Raw genomic sequence first — 22,594 nt, 5'->3', positions numbered from 1 at the left:
AGCACACAGCACCCCTCCGAGACACCCAGCCTGGGGCCTGTGAATGCACGCAGGCTGGATTTAGATGAGCGTTTTGCTTTGCCAGGAATGCTGCTTAGTGATTGTTCTAACCCTTGTGTGGGCTTCTCCACTCCCCCAGTCTTCTATTTCTTTCTACGCCCCCAAATGGCCCCCCTCCCCCACCCCACCCCCTCCAGCACCCAGCACAGCAAGCCACGCTCAGCAGGTGTTCAACAAACGTTTGCCGAGAGAGTGAGCCATCAGACCATCTGTAGGGGCCAGAGTGGGTGTCAGACTTCACCCGTCCCCCCCACTGCCAGCTCTGGGGCCCAGCATGGTTGTCCCTTTGCAGGGGAGCCTGAGGACCCCCAAACTGCCACCCCACTGGGGATGGACGGAAAAGACTCTGACTTCTGGGAGGGAGGGGCTAAGAGGCCCAAACTCTGTCCAGAAAATCAGAGGCATCTTCTAGGCCACGAAGACCCCCAGCCCCCTGCCCCTTGTCTGCAGCAGAGCCCACCCTTTGCTCCTTCCTCAGCTCCTGCCTGCAGCTAGGGAAGCCCTTCTGAGCTGCAGAAGCGTGGGAACCCAGGACCCTCTCCAGCAGGCAGGCTCCTGAGGCCTGGTGCCCAAGGAAAGGGATTTGATCAACAGCTAAAACTGCCCTGTTTTGAATTTAGAAACTGCGGGGAATGTGTGAGTAGTGTAGGCAGCTGGGGAAAAGGAAAGAAGACTCCAGCTCGGGCTTGCTCACTGGGACAAACTGTGAATCCCTGGCATCCCTCGGGGAATCTGGTGATGGGGCGTGGCTGGCCTGAGGGGCTTCCCCATCTCCATTGCCCCTTGGGCCTGAGGTTCTCAAACTTTAGTTTGCACGAGTCCTTTGGGGAGCTTGCTAACATGCAGGTTCCTGGGCCCCCAGCCCCAGAGAGTCTAATCCAAAAAGTCTTGTGTGAGTCCTAGGAATTTGAATTTTTATCTAGCCTTTCCTACCCCCACCCCAAGGTGATTCTGGTGCAGGTGGATTTCCAAGCATTTCTTTGCAGTTTCTCCCCAATGGCAAGAAGCACCTGTGCTTATCAGGAAGCGGTTCTAGGTGCACAGCTGCAGGCCCCATGCTCTACCTGGAGGCTTCAGACCCAGGTCTTCTGGTTCCAGAAGGTCTCTGAAGACTGATGCAGGCCTCAGATGGAGAAGGATGTACAGGTGCCCTCTCCCCAGACAGGGGGACCCCCGCCCCAGGGACGGGGCTTATCAGGAGTGGGGATACCAAGCCAGAGAAGAGGTAGTGATCGTTACCCTCAGCCCCAGGACAGACTGAGACTCCCCTGGAGCAGGCCTTGGGCAATCATCACAGCCTCTGGGTAGAGCTGGGGGATGGGGGGTGGCCCACAGACCAGCTAGCTCCTTCACAGAATGGCGACTCTGGCTCCAGGAGTTTCCGACTTGAGCACTGTGCTAGTTTGAATGTATTATGGCCCCCAAAGGCCATTATCTTTGATGCAATCTTGTGTGGCAGATATATTAGTGTTGATTAGATTGTAATTCTTTGATTGTTTCCATGGAGATGCAGCCCACCCAACTGTAGGTGATAACTCTGATTACATAATTTCCATGGAGGTGTGGCCATGCCATTCAGCATGGGCCTTGATTAGTTCACCGGAGCACTATATAAGCTCAAACAGAAGGCGCAAGCTTGCTACAGCCAAGAGGGACACTTTGAAGAAGGCACAGGAGCTGAGAGAGGAGCTGCAGCTTACAGAGACATTTTGGAGTTAGCCTTTGAAAGCAGACTTTGCTCCAGAGAAGCTAAGAGAGGACAAACACCCCAAAAGTAACTAAGAGTGACATTTTTGAGGAACTGCAACCTAGAGAGGAACATCTGGGCGAAAGCCATTTTGAAACCAGAACTCTGGCGCAGACACCAGCCATGTGCCTTCCCAGCTAACAGAGGTTTTCTGGACACCATTGGCCATCCTCCAGTGAAGGTACCTGTTGGTTGATGACTTACCTTGGACACTTTATGGCCTTAAGACTGTAACTCTGTAACCAAATAAACCCCCTTTGTAAAAGCTGATCTATTTCTGGTGTTTTGGGAAAAGGCAGCACTAGCAGACTGGAACAAGCACTGATGGACTCTTTCTGCAAGTACATCCTCATCCCGGAACTCGCTGTAATTCAAAAAGCTCTGGTCTCAGAGTCAGGAAATGGGGAGGAGTCAGTTCCTCAATCACAGAGACTCTGGGCAAGAACTTCCATCACTGGGTTGGAATGAGATAGAGCCGGGTTAAAGGAGATAAAGCAACAACTGCCATCTCTTGAGAAAGATGCTGGGGTTGTGTCCGGGCTTTGTGGGAAACAATCAAACATTTATGTGCCTGGTACCAGTTTGAACACTTTGCATATATTAAGAATATGAATAGGTATTCTTATGATCACCACTTTACACATGAGGAAACTGAGGCCCAGAAGAATTAAGAAACTTGCCCAAGGATTCACAGCTCGTGTGTGACAGAGCTGGGGTTTGAACCCATGTGGTCTGGCTCTGGAGACTGTGCTTTTTATCCACTACACGACACTTCCTCAAAGAAGGCAACAACTAAAACACCTCACGATCATCTATGACCCGGTCTGCCACAGACACAGCAGGGGCGTGAGTGTGTGCATTTCACATCTCCAATTTGTGGTTCTCTCAGCTGTAAGAAGCCCACAGAGAGGAGAAGTGAACGGACAGAGGCCACACAGCATGGCATGGAGGATCAGCGCCAGGGCTGGGTCCACCACGTCTCCTGGACTGGCCAGCATTTGAGTGCAAACCAAGTGGCACTGCTTATTAGTCCTTAAAAATATAACAGCTTCTTCCCCATTTGGGGCCTTTGCACACACTGGTCTCTTCCTCAAAAACATCTTCCCTTCTCCAAAGTCCACGCCACCTCTTCCACGAAGCCCTCCCTGATACCCCTCCAACAAACAGAACCTGCCTTTTCTCTGCAGCACCAAGTTCAAAGCCGGAGTGTCACACCTGTTGCCTGCAGAGGCAGGGGCCACAGCTATCCCTTCTCAGCACGGCCAGCATGGGTCCTGGTGCTCAGCAAGGGGCAGAGGCACTAAGTGGAACGGAAAGCCGCCAGAGTTCTGATTCATTCTCCATCTCATTTATCCTATCAAACATTTTTTTTTTTTTTGGTAGCTGAAAAAAAAAAAAAAAAAAAAAAAAAAAACAAGCATTTCAGGCCTGCCTACGACTAAGGATTTAAAATCATGTTAGTCACAGCCTTTTCTCTCCTGAGGTCTGCTCTGCTGACCAGCTTCCTTTGCCGATCAGCTTGGGTTTGTTTCTCCACATCCAGCTGCACACACCAGCGAGGGTCTGAGCCTCCTGGTGGCTGGTCCTGGCAGGGGTGGGGGCAGGAAGGAAATGATGAAGAACATTCTTCTGCCCTCCGAGAACCTCCAGGCTGACCGACAGGCTGGGCACGCACGGAGAGGTCCAAAGACCAGTGCAACGCCGGCCCTCCAGCTGCAGAGGGCAAGTGTCCGGGGGGGGGACCTTGCCAGTCCACCAGGATCCATGTCTGTTTTCTCATTGTTGGTTTTCTTCTCCCTTCTCCACAGCCAGAGTAGTTCCCACTTTTCTGCAGGGACTTGCTGGGGAGAGTGGACCCAGGTGAGCTGCAGGATGTGGACAAACCAGGCTGAGCTGGCACCCAGAGGAGAGGAAGGGTCTTCCAAGGCAAAGAGCCTTGAATGTCTGTGGCTGCCCAGACAAGGCACCCCAAGCAGGAGGATAATCCCAGGGCTCACCTGGGGTGCACCTCTTCTGGGAGGCCTTCCTGACCCCCCAACAGCTTTGGGAAACCTCCTTTGGGCACCCCAGCCCCTATTTCCCTCTGTCAAAGCACTGGCTGCACACTTCCTAACCCAAGAAGTTGGGTGCTCCTTGAGAGCAGGGACCATGTCAGGTCCTGGGCAGCCAGCAGAGGGCCTGGCAGGGCTGGCATCCGTGTGGGAGCATGTGAGTGGATGAATGAGCGGATTTGAAGCTGGAGACGGGATTTTCAGGGCAAGTGGGTCTCTACCGGGGGCACCTGTGAGCTCTCGCTGCTTTGCATGTGGCATTTGACAATCACAAGTTGTGTCTTTTCTTTCTTCTCCCTCCTACTTCATCTTCCAACCCCTCCCTCAACACTACACCTACGTACGCTCGCACACACAGGCACACACCTACACACAAACTGCAGACACACATACACACACAGTTACCCATAGACTCTAGACAACCAGACACTTACACAGAGGAATACAACAAAGCCATATGCTACACATAATAATCACATGCACGTGCACACACAAACCACAAGATACCTGCATCCTTATATAGCTGTGCACACACATCTGTACAAACCTACTCAGGCACACACATAACTTCACAAGTGACACACATAGACATATATGCAGACATACATTCCCAGACATACAAACAGACATACCCACCCCCTTGAGGACACACACCAAATGGATGTGCTCATCCCACGTCTCTCCCATCTGTGGGATTTTTTCTTTGTATTGCCCTTCCCAAAGATGTTGCTTTACAATTGATAAAGTGCTTTCCTTTTTTCTCCATCTGCCAATCCTTTTTAAGGCCCTCCTCTGTGCTAGGTGATCCAAATAAACATGAATGGGACCCAGCCTCTGCCCTCAATAGGCTCCCAGTCTAGAGGAAAAAAACAAGACACAGAGAGTGACAAACATGATTTGTTGTGATCATTCAATTTGAGAGCTATATCTTGAACACCAATTATGTGCTAACCCTGTTCTGGACTTAGGGAATAAAAGCAAGTGAAATCCAGTCTCCTTGTCCTCAAGGACTTCCCAGACTGAAGGGGAAAGAGACAAAGTTATAAGCATCATATCATACAATAATGTACACAGAAGGGTGACAGACCAGAGAAGGGAGTGATTAACTCTTGGGGAAGAATCAGAGAGGGCTTCACAGAGAAGGTAGCATTGGGCTTTGTAGGATGAAGAGGAGTTCACCAAGAAGCCCTGAGCCTGGAGTAAATTGACCTTCAGTGCAGAACAAAGGCAGAGACCTCCACTGGTTCTGTGGGTTTGGATTGTAATGATGTGTGTGTGTGTTTGGGGGCTGCAGTGGGGGATGGATCTGAGGTAGAGGATGAGGCTGAGAAGGTAAACAGAGGCAGAGAACATCTCCACTCTGCAGTTGAGGAAACTGAGGAACTGAGGCTGACTGTCTTTTACAACCCTGTCTGACTCTTTCTGCTCTTAGGGCCTGCCTGAAACCCCATGGCCCATTCTCTCTGAATGAGGCAAAGCTGCTTGCTAGAGACGAAACAAGTTAAAGGCTCGGTGCAGTTGGGAGGCATTATTACTGATTGTGATGACTATTCCCTAAAGTCAGCTTGGCTGGGACTGTGCCTTGGATAATCAGCAGCTCAGCAGGCTGCAGGCTGGTAATTTGGGCCTTTGGGTCTGAGCCCTCCCAGCCCCGGCCCTGGACCCCTGCCTGGCAGCTGCGGGCCTCCTTCAGCTGAGTCAGGGAGCAGGGGAACATCCCCTTGGGGCTGCCTCACTCTCCCCGGGCTAGTGTTTGCCATGATGTGCCCCCTATCCCTTACACTCCCACCCACTCATTAACCCAGTTACCCCCTCCCACCACCAATTATTTCTCAGCAGGCAATGAGTGGTTTCCGTACTCCTCTGAGGCTTCTCTTTCCCTCAGTCAGTGAGGGGGTTGCAGAGGAGCTGAGTGATTTTCCTGAAAGGAGCCTCGGCCAAGGCAGTGGAGGGTCTCCCCCATCAGCTGTGTGATCTCGGGCAGGCCACTTCACGTCTCTGAGCCTCAGTCCCCTCATCCTTAAATGGGGGTGTTAAATCCAGCAGGACTAGGAGTACAAGGGGCTCACACTCACTGTGCGGACATGGGCAAATCTCTGTCTCTCTCTGGGCCTCAGTTTCCCCCTGTGAATGTGTGTATATGTGTGTTTTGGGGGGCGGGGGTAAAGTCAGAGGACTCAAAACTAGTGAGGCACCAGGGACAAATGTGGGCAGCCACTTCTTTCAACCAGCATCCTGTTTTATATAAAAATTGCAATTCAAAGGCACACCTGGGTTTGATCCAGGCTTCACCCCTCCCTATTGTCTCCCCCCACTTACGTCATGTTTGTGTTGCCTCCCAGGCCCCTGAGGGCATCTGAGTTTGGAGTCCTGGGACTACCTAGTCTCAACGGCTCGGTGAAACTCCTCTCTTGGTTTCTGCGGCTGTGGATTATGGGACAAGCCAGGGAGACAGCGCTGGGCTGGGATGAGAGACCAGTCGTCCCCGGCCAGCCGGCTCAGCGCACAGCCACTCACCCAAGAGCTTTCCTGCCACAGCACAGGCCCTGACCCTGAGCCTCCTTCTCTCCCTTTGCCACAGCCTCCTCACACTCTCCTGCCCCCAGTTCCTCATGCTTGGATCAGCAGAATGTCTCTGAAAAAAACAGATTTGACCATGCCGTTCTTTTGTGGGACACTGTTTCAGTTTGCTAAAGCTGCCAGAAGGCAGTATACCAGAAATGGGTTGGCTTTTCCAGTGGGGATTATTAGCTTGCAAATTTACAATTCTAAGGCCATGAAAATGTCCAAATTAAGACATCAAGTGTTAGAACCTTTTCTGAGGAAAGGCTGCTGGTATCCGGGGTTCCTCTGTCACATGGGAAGGGACATGGCGATGTCTGCTGGGCCTTCCATCCTGGCTTTCTCCAAAATGTCTCTGAGTTTCTCAGCTTCTCTGAGCTCTGAGTTTCATCTGCCTTTTGTATGCTCATAGAGGACTCCAGCAACAGGATTAAGACCTACCTGAGTGGGCTGGGTCATAGCTCCATGGAAACAACCTAATCAAAAGGTCCCACCCAACAATAGGTCTGCACCCACAGGGATGGATTAAAAGGACATAGGCTTTTCTGGGGTACATAACAGATTCAGAGCAGCACAGACATCATGGCCTGTTTGCCCCAACTCCTTCCCTGGCATTCGAGGCCCTTCACAATCCAGCCCCTGCCTACCCTCCCAGCCTCATCTCCCCCTCCATCCCCCACATCCATATCTCTGGGCCTTTGCTTAGGCTGACCCCTCCCTTTCCCTTCCCTGCTGCCTCCACTCGGGAAAGTCTCGAAGTCTGGCTCCCATGTTGCCTCCTCTGAGAAGCCATCCTTGATTGCCCCCAGGGAGTGAAAATAGTGACCTACCCCTTTGGACATCCCTCGATCAGGGTAAACACCATGTCACTGGGGGGTTAGTTGTCTAAACTTCTCCTCTTTACAACATGCCTGATGAATACTTATTGATCACCTAATACAGGCCTGAGGTGGGAGGACAGTAACACTGCCTTAGTCACCTTTTATCTTCAAGACCCAGAAAGGAGGCTGGACACAGTAGGTGGCCAATAAACATTTGTTGTAGGAAGAAACAACAAGCGCGTGTTAAGCGTTGCCCACTCCCACCTCATTTAAGATGCAAGAGGTAGGTAGATGAGCTCATTTGAAGCTCCACCTCCCCAGTCTGTAAAGGGCTCGTCATTTGCAACACACAGTCCCCTGCAACAGGGCATATCTGTGACAAATCATTCCCAGGTTGCAGAGAAGGCCCAGAGACTTGCCGGAGGCCCAACGCCTGGCGTCATGAAGCTTGGAGCTCTCGAACCCAGCCCACCACCTCTAAGCCAGGCAAGGCCTGCAGTCCTGGGGCTCTGGGTGGGGGGCACAGGACGTCAGAGAGGCATCCAGAGAACGCCAGGTGTGAGCCACCTGGGCAGGGGCCGGCTGCACCAGCGTCTCCTCCCCCTTCTCCTGGTTTCCCTGGCAACTCTGCTCCCTGCGCCCGTCCCCCATCCAGCTGCAGGGCTGCAGGCCTCCCTCTTGGGGTCCGGCCTGTCTCCATCTTTCTCTTGGCGGCTCAATATGAATTATCAATCCATCCGTTTGTTTCTCTGTGTCTCTCTTTGTCTTTCTGTATTTGTCCATCTCTTACCTCAATTTTATACGACTGTCTTTATCTCTCCGGGGCTCCCACTCTTCCTTCCCGTGGCTGCCCCCCCCCATGACTCTCTCTCTCTCTCTCTCTCTCTCTCTCTCTCTCTGTCAGTCTCTACCTTCCTCTGTTTCCTTCTGCTTCTCTTGAGTCTGTCTCTTTCTCGCTCTGTGCACCTCACTTCTGACATTTACACTCAGGCCCCCACGGGCAGTGGGAGTGGGCAGCAGGGCAAGGAGGGAAAATCTTTCCAGCATGCAGAAAATGGGCCAATTAAAACCACAAGGCTGCTCAGGCAGCCCAACAAGAAAGAAGCAGAAATAGCCCCAGACGGGTCTGGCTGGAAGATAGATAGAGGAAAAGGGAGAAAGGGCAAAATGACTGTGGAGTCCAGAGTCTGGGAGCCTCCCTGCCAGGCCCCTGAGGGGGCTGGGGTCTGGCTGTGGCTGAGTAGGTCCCCCTGCCTGACTCCCCCTACCCCTGGAGGCTGCCTCAGAGCCCACCAGGCTTTCTGGGGGTCCCAAGACTTCCAGGATATCAGAAAGCTCCAAGTGGGACTGTACCACCTTACACCTTGGATCTGAGGGGTCAGCAGCCAGACACATCTGTCCCTCCCCACAGCTTCATGTGGCCTCTGCCTGCTGGGGGTTCAGGGACCTGAGAGAGGCAGCAAGGGGAGGGGCCGAGGCACCCTGCCCCCACCCTAAGGCAGACAGACTCTCTGTCGGCAAACACGGGAAGCCCAGGGCCTGCTGCTTGCCAGGTACACTACTCTGGGCTGGGGATGTAATGGTGAGAACCTCATAGACAGGGAGCCCATAGTCCAGGGGAGACAAATAAGCAGGCAGCAACACAGTGGGGTCATGCAGGGGAGGCACCTCAGTCAGCCTGAAGTCTGGAAAGTGTCCCCAAGGAATTGATGTCTGTCCCCCAAACTGCAGACTGTGCAGGAGGAGTCTGCACAGAATCCTGGGTGGTTGGGTCCATGGACTGTTTCAAGCTGAAAACACAGATCCCATTCAAGGAAATGAAAGAAATCCCTGGAGGCCTATGGAAGGCTCTTTTGGTCCAGGACCAGGAGCTTAGAATTTATCCTCAGGGCACTGGGGAGCCATGCAGGGTTTTAGGCAGAAGCAGGGCCCGATGAGATGCTCCTTTATAGAGATTCCAGGGCCCACAGGGGAGGGTAGACAAGGCTGGAGGCAGGCAGAGCAGACCAGGGGCTACTGCAGGTCATCAGGGAAGGGACAACAGGCCCTGAGGTATCAGTGGAGACAGAGGAAACACGGAGCACAGAGGGGAGACCGTTTGAGGCAGGGGCCTCTGCCAGAGTGACCAGGCCCCTTCTTAGATCGAACTCTAAATTTAGTGGCTCCCCATAAAGAGGAATGAATTGAAGACTGTATTTGCAGTCATTGAAGGCAGGCATCCGTCTTTTTTTGTCCCAACCCTCAGCATGAGGCCTGGAGCATATGAGGTGTGAAATAGATATTCATTGGATGAATGAGTTAATTAATCAATCTTCATTCCTTAGCTGACCTCCAAGGCTGGGGCTGTTATCTGGCCCCAAGCAACCTCTCCAACCTTTTCCCAGCTCCTCCTCCTCTTCCCATTCTCTGCAGGATTCCCCAAATATGCCTGGATCCCTCCCACTTCATGTTTTTGCTCATTTGATTGCTTCCTTCTAGAATGATGTCCCTTCATTCCCAGACACACAAATCCTACCCATCGATGGAGGTCCAGCTCAAATGTCGCCTCCGACATGCAGCCTTCCCTCTTTCTCTGGTGGCATCTTCTCTCCTTCTTCTGGGTGCTCAGAGCACATTTTCTGGACCTTTCTTGTATCTTCTGTATGGTTCTAAACTCAGAACATCATGAGGGCTGGAATCTGGGTCTGATAGCCCAGAGAGAGAGCTCCATGAGGCTTGATGAAGGAAGGAAGGAAGGAAAGGTGAGAGTGGACATTTATGGGCTGTATGTGCATGAAGTGTGAACTACTTAAGTTTCAGCTGGCTCATGCCTTCCTCAGCTTTCTCTTTGATTCCCTGGCTAGGTTCCCCCACGATGTAGTCCTGATTTGCTGAACCTGATGTATGTACTCACAGCAACTCTTACTAACATCAGAAATCCTGCTTTTCTTCTTTCCCTAAGACTTTCTACAACTTCCACCTCACTCTTTCTGTCTAGCCGTCGACATATATGGATGGATGGATGGATGGATGGATGGATGGATGGATGGAAGGAAGGAAGGAGAGATGAATGGATGGATAGAAGGAAGGAAGGAGAGATAGAAGGATGGATGGAAGGAAGGAAGGAGAGATGGAAGGATGGGTAGATGGATAGATGGATGGATAATTGGGTAGATGGATGGAATGAATAACCAAGTTAATGGTTAAGAGGAAACCATCCATAACTATTAAGGATAAACTATAAACAATGTGATACCAGAATTTGGTGAATGCCAGTCAAATTCTGGCCATATACTCATTCACTCATCAGTTATTAGCTGAATGCCTACCATGTATCTGCCGTGGTAGACCTTAATGATACAGCAGTGAACATACAAAAATGGTCCCTGCCCTCACAGAGCTTATAATCTATCCAGGAAGACAGACAAGAAACCAGAGAATTACTAAGATAATGCAGAGGGATAAGCATCATGATAGAGAACACTCAGAAAGCAAAGAGAAGGGACGCACGTCACTTATTCAGGAGGGTCAGGGGAGGCTTCCTGGAAGAAGTGACGTCAAAGCTAGAAAAGACTGATGAGTGAGAGGCAGTCAGAAGAAGGGGGTGGGGAGGGCAAGCGAGCCTGGTAGAGAGAACAGCGTGTGTATAGGGCCAGGAGGGAGAGCGCTCATGGCAGGTTTTGTTTGGGAAGCTAGAAGAGTTTGGTCTGACTGGAGCAGAGAGCTGGGAACAAGAGACAGTGCAGAAGGAAGACAGGCGCCAGATGTCTAAGAGCCTGGGAGCTCCTAAGGAGTTCAGGCTCTGTCCTAAGAGAAGCAGGGATCCTTTGGAGGGTGTCAAGGGGGAGAGACCTGATCTTGGAAGCATTAGAGGAAGACTATTAGTTGAATAATGTCTATCGAAATTTCTTCTCTTAATGCAGAAAGATGATTTTCTTCTGGTATTTTCCCATGCACTAGTGCTAAATCTATAAATCATCTGGGAAATTAAAAAGCAGAAAATCTGACGCTGCTTTTCTTGGCGAGGAAACACCAAGAATATGAAACCAGAATTAACCTTACACCCCCCAATTTAAAGTTTCTCATTGACCAAGCTGAAATTGTTCTATTTCAGTTTTGTCTAAAAATAAATGACTCCCTTTCGTTTCTATAATCCAAAAGGTTGAAAGTTCAGAAATCAAACCTCATGTTTGTTAAAATAATACTAAGCTTCATTGAAGAAAAATAACCAGAATACCAAAGTTCATTCTTTTGTTTAAATAATACATTTTCTGGTTTGGCCACATTTCAGAAATAGTTCTCAAGCATTCACAATAGCTTTGATTAACTTGTTGAATAGAAGATAGTCCACCTCTTAAATAAATAGCTTAGATAAACAAAATTTAAAAATTACCATTTGATTTTCTGATACAGCTACAAAATTAAACAGAAAACAGAAAAGAAATCACTGTTTGAAGGCATAGTAGATCTCTCTCAGAAGGAAAACTACACGTCCCTATCCTATGTTAGGCACACTCATTCATTCATTCAGCAGGACAACATGATAGATAACCAGGTTGGGGAAAGCTTTGCACTGGAGGTAACGTGTTGCCCTGGTTTTCCAGGGCTGCCATGACAGATGTCACACCCTGGTTGGCTTAAACAATAGGAATTTACTGTCGCACAGTTTTGGAGGCTGGAAGTCCGAAATCAAGGTCTGCCAAAGCCTGTAGCATTGGGGCTTGTTGGCTTTCCCCTCTGTCTACACACAACGATCTGCCTCATTCTCTGGTGTCTTCTGACTTCCGGCTTCTGGCGGACTGTGTCCGAATTCCCTTTGCTTCTAAGAATTCGAGTCATACGAGTAAGGCCCACCCTGATTCAATTAGGCCTCACCTAATTAGGATCGCAGAAGATCCTATTCACAAATGAGCGTACACCTTAACTGACGACAGCATCTTCCCCAAAGTGTTCACAAGTGGGTTCACAAGTGGGTTCACACCCACAACAATGTGGGTTAAGACCTGAATGGTCTTTTGTGGGGGACATGATGCAATCCCCCAAACATGTCTAGACCTGAAGAATAAGAAGATGCTTGTCATCAGATGAGCCAAAAAAAGGGTGATGCAAGCAGGGAGAACAGCACATGCCAAGGCCCAGAGGCAGTGCAGATGCCACCAAGATGCAAACAAACAAGCAGGTGGGACTCCCCGCCATCCGCTGACTCGCTGTGCTAATGATGCAAGCTCCTCCTGCCCCCTGTCCTGCTTCAGTTTCTTCCTTCCTGAAGTGGGAGGACAGGACCCCAAGGCTGCTCACCACCTGCCTGCTGGGTTTTCCAGCTCACCCATCCTTTCTCCCCGCTCCTCTCCAGCCTGCCGGGTGGCTGCTGATGTTGGGGAGATGAAGTTAGCAGCAGGCACATATATTTTTAAAAATCCCAGCCATTTAAGGAAATCATGACACTAAACAAACACTTCTAGGTCTCCCGGAGGGAGGCAGCCCCAGGACCTGGGCCAGGGGGTGGGTCTGGAGGCCCTGATGGGGGCGGGGCAGGCTGCTGGTCCAGAACCTTCCCCTCTGTGGGGGCAGGGGGAGTCGCTCCCAGGCCCCATGGACTGCGGGGGCTGGCGCAGGGCCAGTCTGCTGAGCTCTCGGCCCACTGACCTCAGTCGGCCCCAGGCCTGGGCAGCTCCAGAAGTCCCAGCTCCACCGTTCCACCAGGGCCGGAGGGGCTACCTGCGGCCTCGGGAGCTGTTCTGTAATTCCCAGGCCGGGGTCTGAGAATAATCCAGGGTCATCCCCGGACATTGGGCAGGGACTTGGTTCCTTTTATTTTATTTTTTATTAACTTTTTTCCTTTTCCTTTTTTATTGTGAACATATACATATTAATAATACACATATAAAATAATGTACATAACAGGCTCATTTTAAAGAATGTTTCTTTATAAAATAATAGGTGATACACAAAATGGAGGCCTGTGCACTCACCATGTGCCTAAGAAACATCACCCACACCGCGGAAGCCCCCCAGTCCAGCCCCCGTGACATCCTGCCCCGTCCCTGGAGGTAACCACCGGACTGAATGTTATGTTGCTGAAGCCCACCAACCAAAGACCCCAGGAGCACATGGCAGTGAAAACATGTCAGGTTTCTTAAGCACAGCCCAGGGAGACCCAGGGAGTGTGTCATGAGGGGTTCTCCAAGGACCCCTTACAGGTGGGCTTGTACTGGGTGATTCCCAGAAAGGATGAGGGAAATGGGGCCCAGTTCTGGACTGAATGCTGTCCAAGACAGGGGCGACTCAGTGACTGGGTACTTAATCACTTTACCCAGCAGGCAGGAGGGATAAAGCGAGACTGGCGCCATCACTGGCAAAGGAGCTGCGATGACACGGAGAAAGGCAGAGTTTTGGGACGGAGGGGCAGTGCTTAATCATTTGTGTGGTCATTTGTGTGGCCTGGTCTTTGTCTTATTCTAAGAACAGTTTATGTTGTTTGGGGAACATTGTAGACTGTCAGCATGATTTCTCATGACTCAGTGTTAAACAATTTCCTTGGTTTTCTTTGTGGTGTGATGTATAGTATGTATATTATATATTTATATATGACCAAACAGTATGTTATCATCATCACCACCATCATCACCATCACCACTACCACCACTACTACCATCACCATCACCACCATCACCACCACTGCCACATCATCACCACCACCACCACCACCACCATTCACACCATCACCACCACCGCCATCACCATCACCACCACCTTCACCACCACCACCATCACACCATCACTACCATCATTATCACCACTACTACCACCAACTCCACCATCACCACCACCACCACCACACCATCACCACCACCACCATCATCACCACACCATCACTACCACCATTATCACCACTACCACCACCAACTCCACCATCACCACCACCACCATCACCACACCATCACTACCACCACTATCACAACCACCACCATTATCACCACCACCACCACATCACCACCACCATCACCACACCATCACCACTACCATCACCACCATGACCATCCCCCCACCACCATTATCACCACCACCATCACCACCATCACTACCACCCTCACCATAATCACCACCACTACCACCACCATCTCCACTATCACCACCACCACCATCACCATTATCATCACCACCATCACCATAATCACCACCACTACCACCGCCATCATGACCACCACCATTATCACCACCACCACCACCATCACCACCATGACCATCCCCCCCCCACCACCACCATTATCACCACCATCACCACCACCACGACTACCACCACCATCCTCACCACTACCACCACCACCACCATCAAACCACCAAGACCATCACCACCACTACCATCAACAACCACCATCACCACCACCACTACTATCACTACCACCACTACCACCCCATTACAAAGGTATTCTCACACCACAGAGGCAGCCTGGGTAGGAGGTCACATCTGCTCTGGATGTTTTGTTTGCCTTCGTATCTGTGCAGATGAAGGATAGTTCCTGGGGGCGAGAGGAGAGACTATTTAAACAACGTAGGCCTGAGTAGCCCTGAGGAGCCGAAAAGCTGCAAAGATCCAGGCCCTCCTCACTGAGCACCCACGGTGTGCTGGGCCCTGTGGGATCCAGGGGAAATGGACCACGTCTCTGCCCTCATACAAAATCAGCCGAGGCCTGCGGTGACAGCCCCGTGCAACCTCTGCTCGTCCCTGCTTTATGGACCCTCACAGGAGCCTCAGAGGTCCCCAGCCAGGCCGGCTGCATCCACTTTCCTCCCACCATCCCTCACGTCCTGCGACGGGTGGACATGAGGACTGAGTGGCAGAAAGGAGTGCTGAGGCAGGGAGACTGGGAGAGGCCCACCAGCAAAAGGATCTGATCCATCTTATTCTGGCTGCCTTGGGGGAAGCTCTCCCAGCAACTTACTGTGTTGTTTCAAACAGCTCTGCCTCTCTGAGCTTCAATTCCTCATCTATCAAATGGGAATAGTAGCTACCACCCCCAGGGGCTGTGGTGAGTGAGGATTCAGTAAACCTAAGTGCTGTGCAAGGGGCTAGAACACGGTTGGAGTTCACAGAACATGAGTCCTTTGTCCCCACCTGGGGGACATCTGGAGCCACAGGCGGCTAAGTATCTAGAGGCAGTGGGGTGGGGGGGGGCACCCTCTCCTAACCCCTGACGTCGGACAGGAAGCAGGAGGCTGCAGGAAGAGGAGGAGCAGCCATGCTCTGAGCCTACCCTGTCCCCATCTGCTTGGAGAGCCCCTGGAGAATGGGACATGGGCTAGGAAGGGGCTGGGGAGGCAGAGAGGGCAGGAGAGGAGGTGAGTCACGATGGGGAAGAAGGAAACAAGGCAGGAAGTAAAATGAAAGAAGAGAGGGAAAGAGCAATGAAAAGGAGAGGAAAGAAAGACATTGGGGAAAGAAAATAAAGAGAGCAGAGGTGGGGAGAGGAGAAGAGAGGAGGGAAGGATTGGAGGAAGGAGTTGAGGGAGGGAGGGAGGGAGAAGGGCAGGGAGGGAGGGCCACCAAGAAGGAAGGAAGGAAGGGAGGGAGGAAGGAAGGATGAGAGGGAGGGAGGGAAGGAGGAAGGAAGCTGAGCAGGAGGCACTTGCAGCTCAGTATCAGGCAGAAGGAGAAAAACAGTCTCCAAGCAGGGACCACAGCTCGTCCTGCCCTGCTCTGCCCAGCCCACCCCTGCCCAGTGAACTGAGGGCTGAGGCATAGACTGTCAGTGGGAGGCTGGGCTGGCCGGCCTTGCCCGCTGCTCAGAAACTCCCCTCCACTGTCCCCCACCCCCAGGGTGGGATCCCACCAACCTGCCACTCTGTCCACAGGGAACAAGAAGGAGCTCTTGGGAGCGATGTCACCAGCTGCCTCCCCCAAAAGGAGGTGACAGCGGTGTCTCCCTGCCCTGGGCCTGTCTGTTCACCAAACTGTGGCCTTTAACCCCAGCCTTGGGAGAGGGGACCAGCAGGTGGGTCCGGGCTCCCCACCCCATTTGGTGCCCCTCATCCCGGCCCCCTCCTCTCTACTTCCTCAGCCCTCAGTCCCCTTAAACCACTCTCCCCAGGGGTTCTCCTACAGTTGGCCTTGCTCTCAGCTGCCATTGGCTCATCGTGATGTGGGGCAGGCAGGAGGAAAGAGCACTAGGAAAGGAGTCAGGACATGTGGGTTCCAATTCTGTCACTGTGGCAGAGATGGCCAGCTGTCCCTCATTATCTGTTCTCCCCTTCTTGTTGAACTGCAGCCCTAATTTTTATTTGGGCACATGGCTACCCATAGTAAAGACTACATTTCCCAGTTCCCTTTGCAGTTAGATGTGGCCACATGACTAAGTTCTGGCCAAAGGAATATGACTGTAACACCTGGGGCACGTTCTTAGGAGGGGCATGCTCTTTTTCAACCCTTCATCTTTTCTGATGCTGGGATGCATTCTTGATATCTGCAGCTGAGGCAGCTATCTTGGATCATGAGGAGGAAGTCAAGTGTTGAGGATGGGAAAGCATCAAATTAGGAAGAGCCTCAGTCTCTGGTGGCCATGGAGCTGCCAGACCAGCCTGGGATACTTACCTCTGGACTTCTTTTACTGGAAGAGTACCTGACATGGTAAATGACCAATAAATATGTGATGAATAAACATTGGAGGGGATGAGAGAACAGGAAGGGAACTAATGTTTATTGGGCACTTACTATGTGCCAGGCACTGTGCTGGATGCTTTATATGAACCATCTTCTGTACCCCTGACAACATTCTCAATGGTTATATCCATTTTTCAAATCCAGAAACAGGCTCCAAAATCATAGGTAATTCAATCCTAGATCCCAGAGTTCTAAAGGCTGGAGCTAGAGCTGCAGCTCAGGGGCCCAGGCTCAACTCCAGTGTGTTTTGTTACTCTGACTGGGTCTGGCCAAGTTCTCTCAGAAGATGAAAGGCTTCCTTGGATGTCCCTAATGCTTCCTGATCAGCATTTTCTCACCCTGCTAGATTAGCAAACTCCCCCTCACCCCCAACAGCCTCTTCACTGGCTTTGATTTTCAGGATCTTATCATCTTCCTAGGAGATTGTGCTCAAAGCCTGCAGAATCAGGAAGGGATCAGGCAACTTGGACAGAGATGTTTCCTTCAACTCTGAAATGTGAGGATTGTGTCCTTCAAGGAGAAAAAGGATGCTGCCATTTCTGAGCACCGCTGCCTGCTTCATGTTCACACAACCTTCATGTCCACCCTGGCAGGGAGGTGGCCACGCTCTGGTTCCCTACTCCCTCCATGCCTCAGTTTTCTCATCTGTAGAATGGGAACAATGATAATACAACCTGACATGGTTGTCAAGGGGTGTGCCAGTTTGTATATATTATGTCCTCCAAAAAAAGCCATATTCTTCAATGCATTCTTATACGTGCAGATGTATTGGTGTTGATTAAGTTGGAACCTTTGGATTGGGTTGTGTCCATGGAGATGTGACCCACCCAACTGTGAGTGATAACTCTGATTGGATAATTTTCAAGACTTGGCCCTGCCCATTTGTCATGGGCCTTGATTAGTTCACTGGAACTCTATAAAGGCTCAGATAGAAGGAGCTCACAGCTAGCTGCAGCTGAGACAGACATTTGGAGACGGCCATTGGAAGCTGATGCATGCATTTTGGAGAACGCCATTTTGAAGTGCAACCTGGGAGCAAGCAGACGCCAGCCACATACCTTCTCAGCTAAAAGAGGTTTTCCGGATGCCAATGTCCTTTCTCCAGTGAAAGTACCCTTTGTTGATGGACACGTTATAGCCTTAAGACTGTAACTGTGTAAGCAAATAAACCCCCTTTTATAAAACCCAAACCATTTCTGGTGTTTTGCATTCCAGCAGCATTAGCAAACCAGAACAAGTGGTAAAAGGGGTGAAGATGGGGCAAGGGGATTGAATTTTAAGGTTTAAATCTAGGACATTTCCTACAGCTAAATAGAAAACACTTTTGCCTCCATCCTGTGGGTGACCCCATGCTATGAACCTCCCACTAGAGCATTGTGGGGTCCTAGCACATGAGTAGCTCATGAATCTGGAGACCCCTCTAGCCTGAGTCTCCTTCCTTACTGGCCATGTGATCCTAAATAAGTCATTTCATCTGGGCCTCAGTGTCATCAGATGTAAACTGAAGGGGTTGGATGAGGTTCTCTTCTGGCTCTGAAATTCTATGACTTCTTTATCAAAGAAAAGTCTGAAAAATAGCTACTATTTAGTGAGCACTTATTACATGCTAGGCACAATTGTCAGCAGTGTCTAACTCTGTCCTCACAACAACCCTGTGAAGAAGCATCATTATCCCCTTTTAACAGAAAAGGACACCAAGCCTAGGCATGAAGGAAATCATACGAGGTCATAGAGTTTTAGAGTGGTGGAATTCGAACTCAGGTGCATCAGTCAACAATTTTGGACTATTAACTCCACTGCATGTCCAAGATCTGAGTTTATTTTCACCCCATTTTGTGGCCAGAAGTTTCCTGCTCTACTTGGCCTCAAGGACAGGGCTGTTGGGAGGCAGGCTGCTGAAACATGGAACTGGCTGACAACTAGAGCCACAGCTTGTGTTCCAGTCTCCTCAGTCCAGGTCTCTGGGTGACACATCCAAGTTTGGAGGTGCCTGTGGCTGGGGGATGGGAAGGCAGTGCCTGAAAGCTCTCCAGGGAATTGGGAAGAAGGGGAAAGAGCTGCGCGGGCAACATCATGTCATTGGCAAAGGTGCCAGGGAAATGTCAGAACAAAATGTGCTGGCTGAGATCTGGAGATGAAAAATCCATTCCTGACTGCCCTGAAGCAAATCCCTCCACTTGTCAACATTCACCTCAGGCAGAGGAATTAGTCACTTGTCAGTACACTCGTCAGCACCATGGACAGTACCCAAACTTCGCCCCCGGGTTCCCACTCAGGCCTCAGTGTACCAGAAGAATGACCAGCCAGTGGAATGGGATGGCCTTGCTCCCCTCATCCCCGGAAACTCACTGTCTGGTTGAAGGGAGAAGACAGACATGCAAGGAAAACTCTCAGTGCTGGGTGTTCACTCATGCTGTAAAGACTCTCCCATCCAGTGTTAGACTTGACATCCATTCATGAGTTCAGCCATTACTGAGTAGCTTCTGTGTGCCTGGCCCTGCACCAGACACCAGTGGAGGGAAGAATAAAGACATTAGTAAAGACCATGCCTGCCCTCAAGAAGCTTGGAGTTAGTGGGGGAGACTGAAAACCAATAACTACAGGCCAGATAAGAGAAACAGGTTGCACTAATTGAGCATTTACAATGTGCCAGGGATGGCACTAGGAACATGGCACCTAATGTAAATGAAGTAGGTACTGTTTTTAGCCCCTTTTTACAGGTGGGTCACAGAGTGGCCAGTTAACTTGACCAAGGTCACACAGCTATTAAGAAGCAGAGCTTGGATTTGCAGCCAGGTGGTTGAGCTCCAGAATCCATGTTTTTAACCCCTACCATGTGCTACAAGAACAAGGAGTAGGAGGGAAGTATTTGGATAAGACTAGGGGAGGTGCTTTAGTTTTCTGGGCTGCCCAAGCAAATAGCATGCAAGATACAGTTTAAACAATGGGAATTTATTTGCGCGGAGCTCTGAGGTGAAAAGAAAGTGAAAATCAAGGCATCATCAAAGCAGTGCTTTCTCCCCAAAGACTGTGGCATTCTGGGGCTGGCTTCCTGTCATCTTTGGTTTTTAGCTTGTCATATGGCAAGGCACACAGCAGCCTCTTCTGGTCTCTTCCTTCTATTCTGGGTTCCATGGATGTTCAGCTTTTGGCTGCTCCCTCTGTGGTTCTCTGTCTGAATTTCATTCCCTTATAAAGGACTCCAATAATAGGATTAAGACACCTGATTGAGATGGGCCACACCTTAACTGAAGGAACTTCATCAAAAGGTCCTACCTACAATGGGTTCACACCTACAGGAAAGGATTAGATTTAAGAACATGTTTTTCTAGGGTAAATATGGCTTTAAACCACCACAGGAGGGTTGTAGAGACTTCCTGGGAGAGATGGAACCTGGGATGATTTTCCCAGATGAGGAAGTAAGAAAAGGGCAGAGAGTATAACTCTGTGTGAAGCCTGAGAAATGCAGCATCAGGTGTGTGTTCCTTGTGGCTAAAGCAAAGGGTGGGAGAGCAGGGGGGTGGAGGAAGGTGAGGCTAGCGACGTCCCTGAGGGTGGGACCCTAGGGCTGTTGGAAGTTTGGGCTTTAACCTGGAGCTCTGCAGAGGCAATAAAGGGTTTCAGTCACTGGAGGAAGATGATCAGGCTTGTCTTCTGGAAAACTGGGACGTCACCGTCACAGAAGCAGCCCTCGCCACCTCCTTGTGCACTCCTGTGAGTAGATACCCACTTTCTCGCGTGTGTCCCCAGTTCATTTTTGGGATGTGCATAGCCTGCCAGCTCCTGATGGGCAGGAAATATTAAAAGAGGAACCCCTTGCTTGTCACTCAGCCACTTGCAAACTGCCCCACCCAGAGCAAGGGCGAGAACCAGCAGGGAGGAAGCAGCCGCACAGGCGGCCTATTCCAGAGCTCAGCTGCTTTGCCCGCGAGCCCCTCCAGCTATGACTCAGGACCCAGCTACTGGAACTTTATATACAGTTCTGACAGAGTAGAGGGTCTGATTTCCAAACCCGCAATGGATTAGAAGTAGTTTTACAGGTTGAGAGAACTGTTAAGAGGCGTATATGCTGCTAGCAGTATGGATAGCTGACAGTAAGAGACAACAACATTTTTTTTAAAAAAAAAAAGCACAAGAAAACGGCATCATTTGATAGATTTTGAAAGCAACAATACAACTTACACTGAAGGATACTCTCTTTAACACGGTAGGGAAAGAGGTCATATTTTAATACATATTTCCATCCACAGGCTAAAACAAAACACGGAAGTTTGAGTAATTAAAAGAGCAAGCTCTCAGGTGTACAGGTTGGCTAACTGCCCAAAGGCTCTGGATAACTGAGCCTTCTCGAGCCTGGTTTTCAGAGCCCCCTCCCCCTCATCAGCTCACCTGATCACCCCTGTCCCACCCCCTGCTGTCTCAGACGAACAAATTCAGGCTCAGCCTTTCACAGCCTGCATTTACAAAGTCAGGAGGTCTCATTTTAAAGTGGAGGCCCAGGGAGGGGAAGGTGGCTCAGAAAATGGGTGGTGGGGGTGATACAAGGCCTCAGGTTTCTTTGTTCCCAGTCCAGTGCTTACCCCTGTCTGAGCTCTAGCCTTGCATTTTTATCCTCTTGTCTGTCTGGGACTCAGTGGACGGGACTCTGGGGTAGAGTCACCTCTGCCATGTCTGCTGGGCAGGGCTCGGGACAACCACCACTGACTTAACTCCCTCCACGAAGATGAGAAACCCTCTACTGAAGGTCTCCAGGTCCTCAGACCCCAACCTGGGTTCTGTGGCTGGTCCTGGGGCCCCACCTGGTGGTACAGCTGTGAAATGACAACAGGTGGCCCTCAATGAAGCGGCTGGGACTGTGGGAGAGCCAGGGAGGAAGAAAAGGAGGAGGAAGAAAAGGAAGGCGAGAGATGAGGGGTGAGAAGAGGAGGAAGTAACTGTTTATCATGAGCTTTGGCAAAAGAGATGAATTTTGGTCCTACCCCTTAGCAGCTGTGCACCTTCAGGCAGTTCACGGCCCCTCCCTGAGCCTCAGTTTCCTCATCTGTAAAATGGGGATACATGGCCCAACCTTAGAGTGTTACCTCTGGTAAGGCATGGATGGAGAGAAGGCTGGGGGGGAAGGGGGACAACTTCAAAGATGCTGGAATGGTCTCTCTCCGTGGTTATAAAAACTCATTGGTCTGTACACTTAAGGCTTGCGACTTTCCTCAAAAAAAGTAAACTAAAATCCTGCCCCCTTGCAGGGTTTTGTGAAGACTGAGTGAGATCATGCAGGGAAAGAGCTCAGCTCAGCCTGCCCTGGAGGGCTCAGTGATGGCAGTGCTGCCGTGGTCTCCCGGCCCTCTCCCAACACAACTCCACTTCCAGGTCCACGCCGGCCCGCTTTACACCTGAGCACCCACCGCTGCTGAAACAGCCACCCAGGTTGTAACTCCACGCACGTATTTTTTGCCTGGGCCTTGTCCCCAAGCCAGGATGGGTTCAGAGGGCTGAGAGGGCATCGCGGCGGCCTGGGCAGCCAGCCTCAGGCCCCACTGTCTATAGCACAGGGCCGGGCCAAGGTCCTGGCCAGAGGTTCCCAGGAGCCCTGAGCCTCCGGGACCGCCAGGCAGCTGAGGGGCCGCTCTCACTCAGAGCTGACGGCAGAGGGCGCAAAAGAGTCAAGCAGCCACGCTGAAGGGGGAGGGTGGGAAGAGGGCAGTGTGGGATAGTGGGG

Source organism: Choloepus didactylus, chromosome 6, assembly GCF_015220235.1.
Source record: "Choloepus didactylus isolate mChoDid1 chromosome 6, mChoDid1.pri, whole genome shotgun sequence".
Taxonomy (NCBI): domain Eukaryota; kingdom Metazoa; phylum Chordata; class Mammalia; order Pilosa; family Megalonychidae; genus Choloepus; species Choloepus didactylus.
This window is presented reverse-complemented; position numbering follows the sequence as displayed.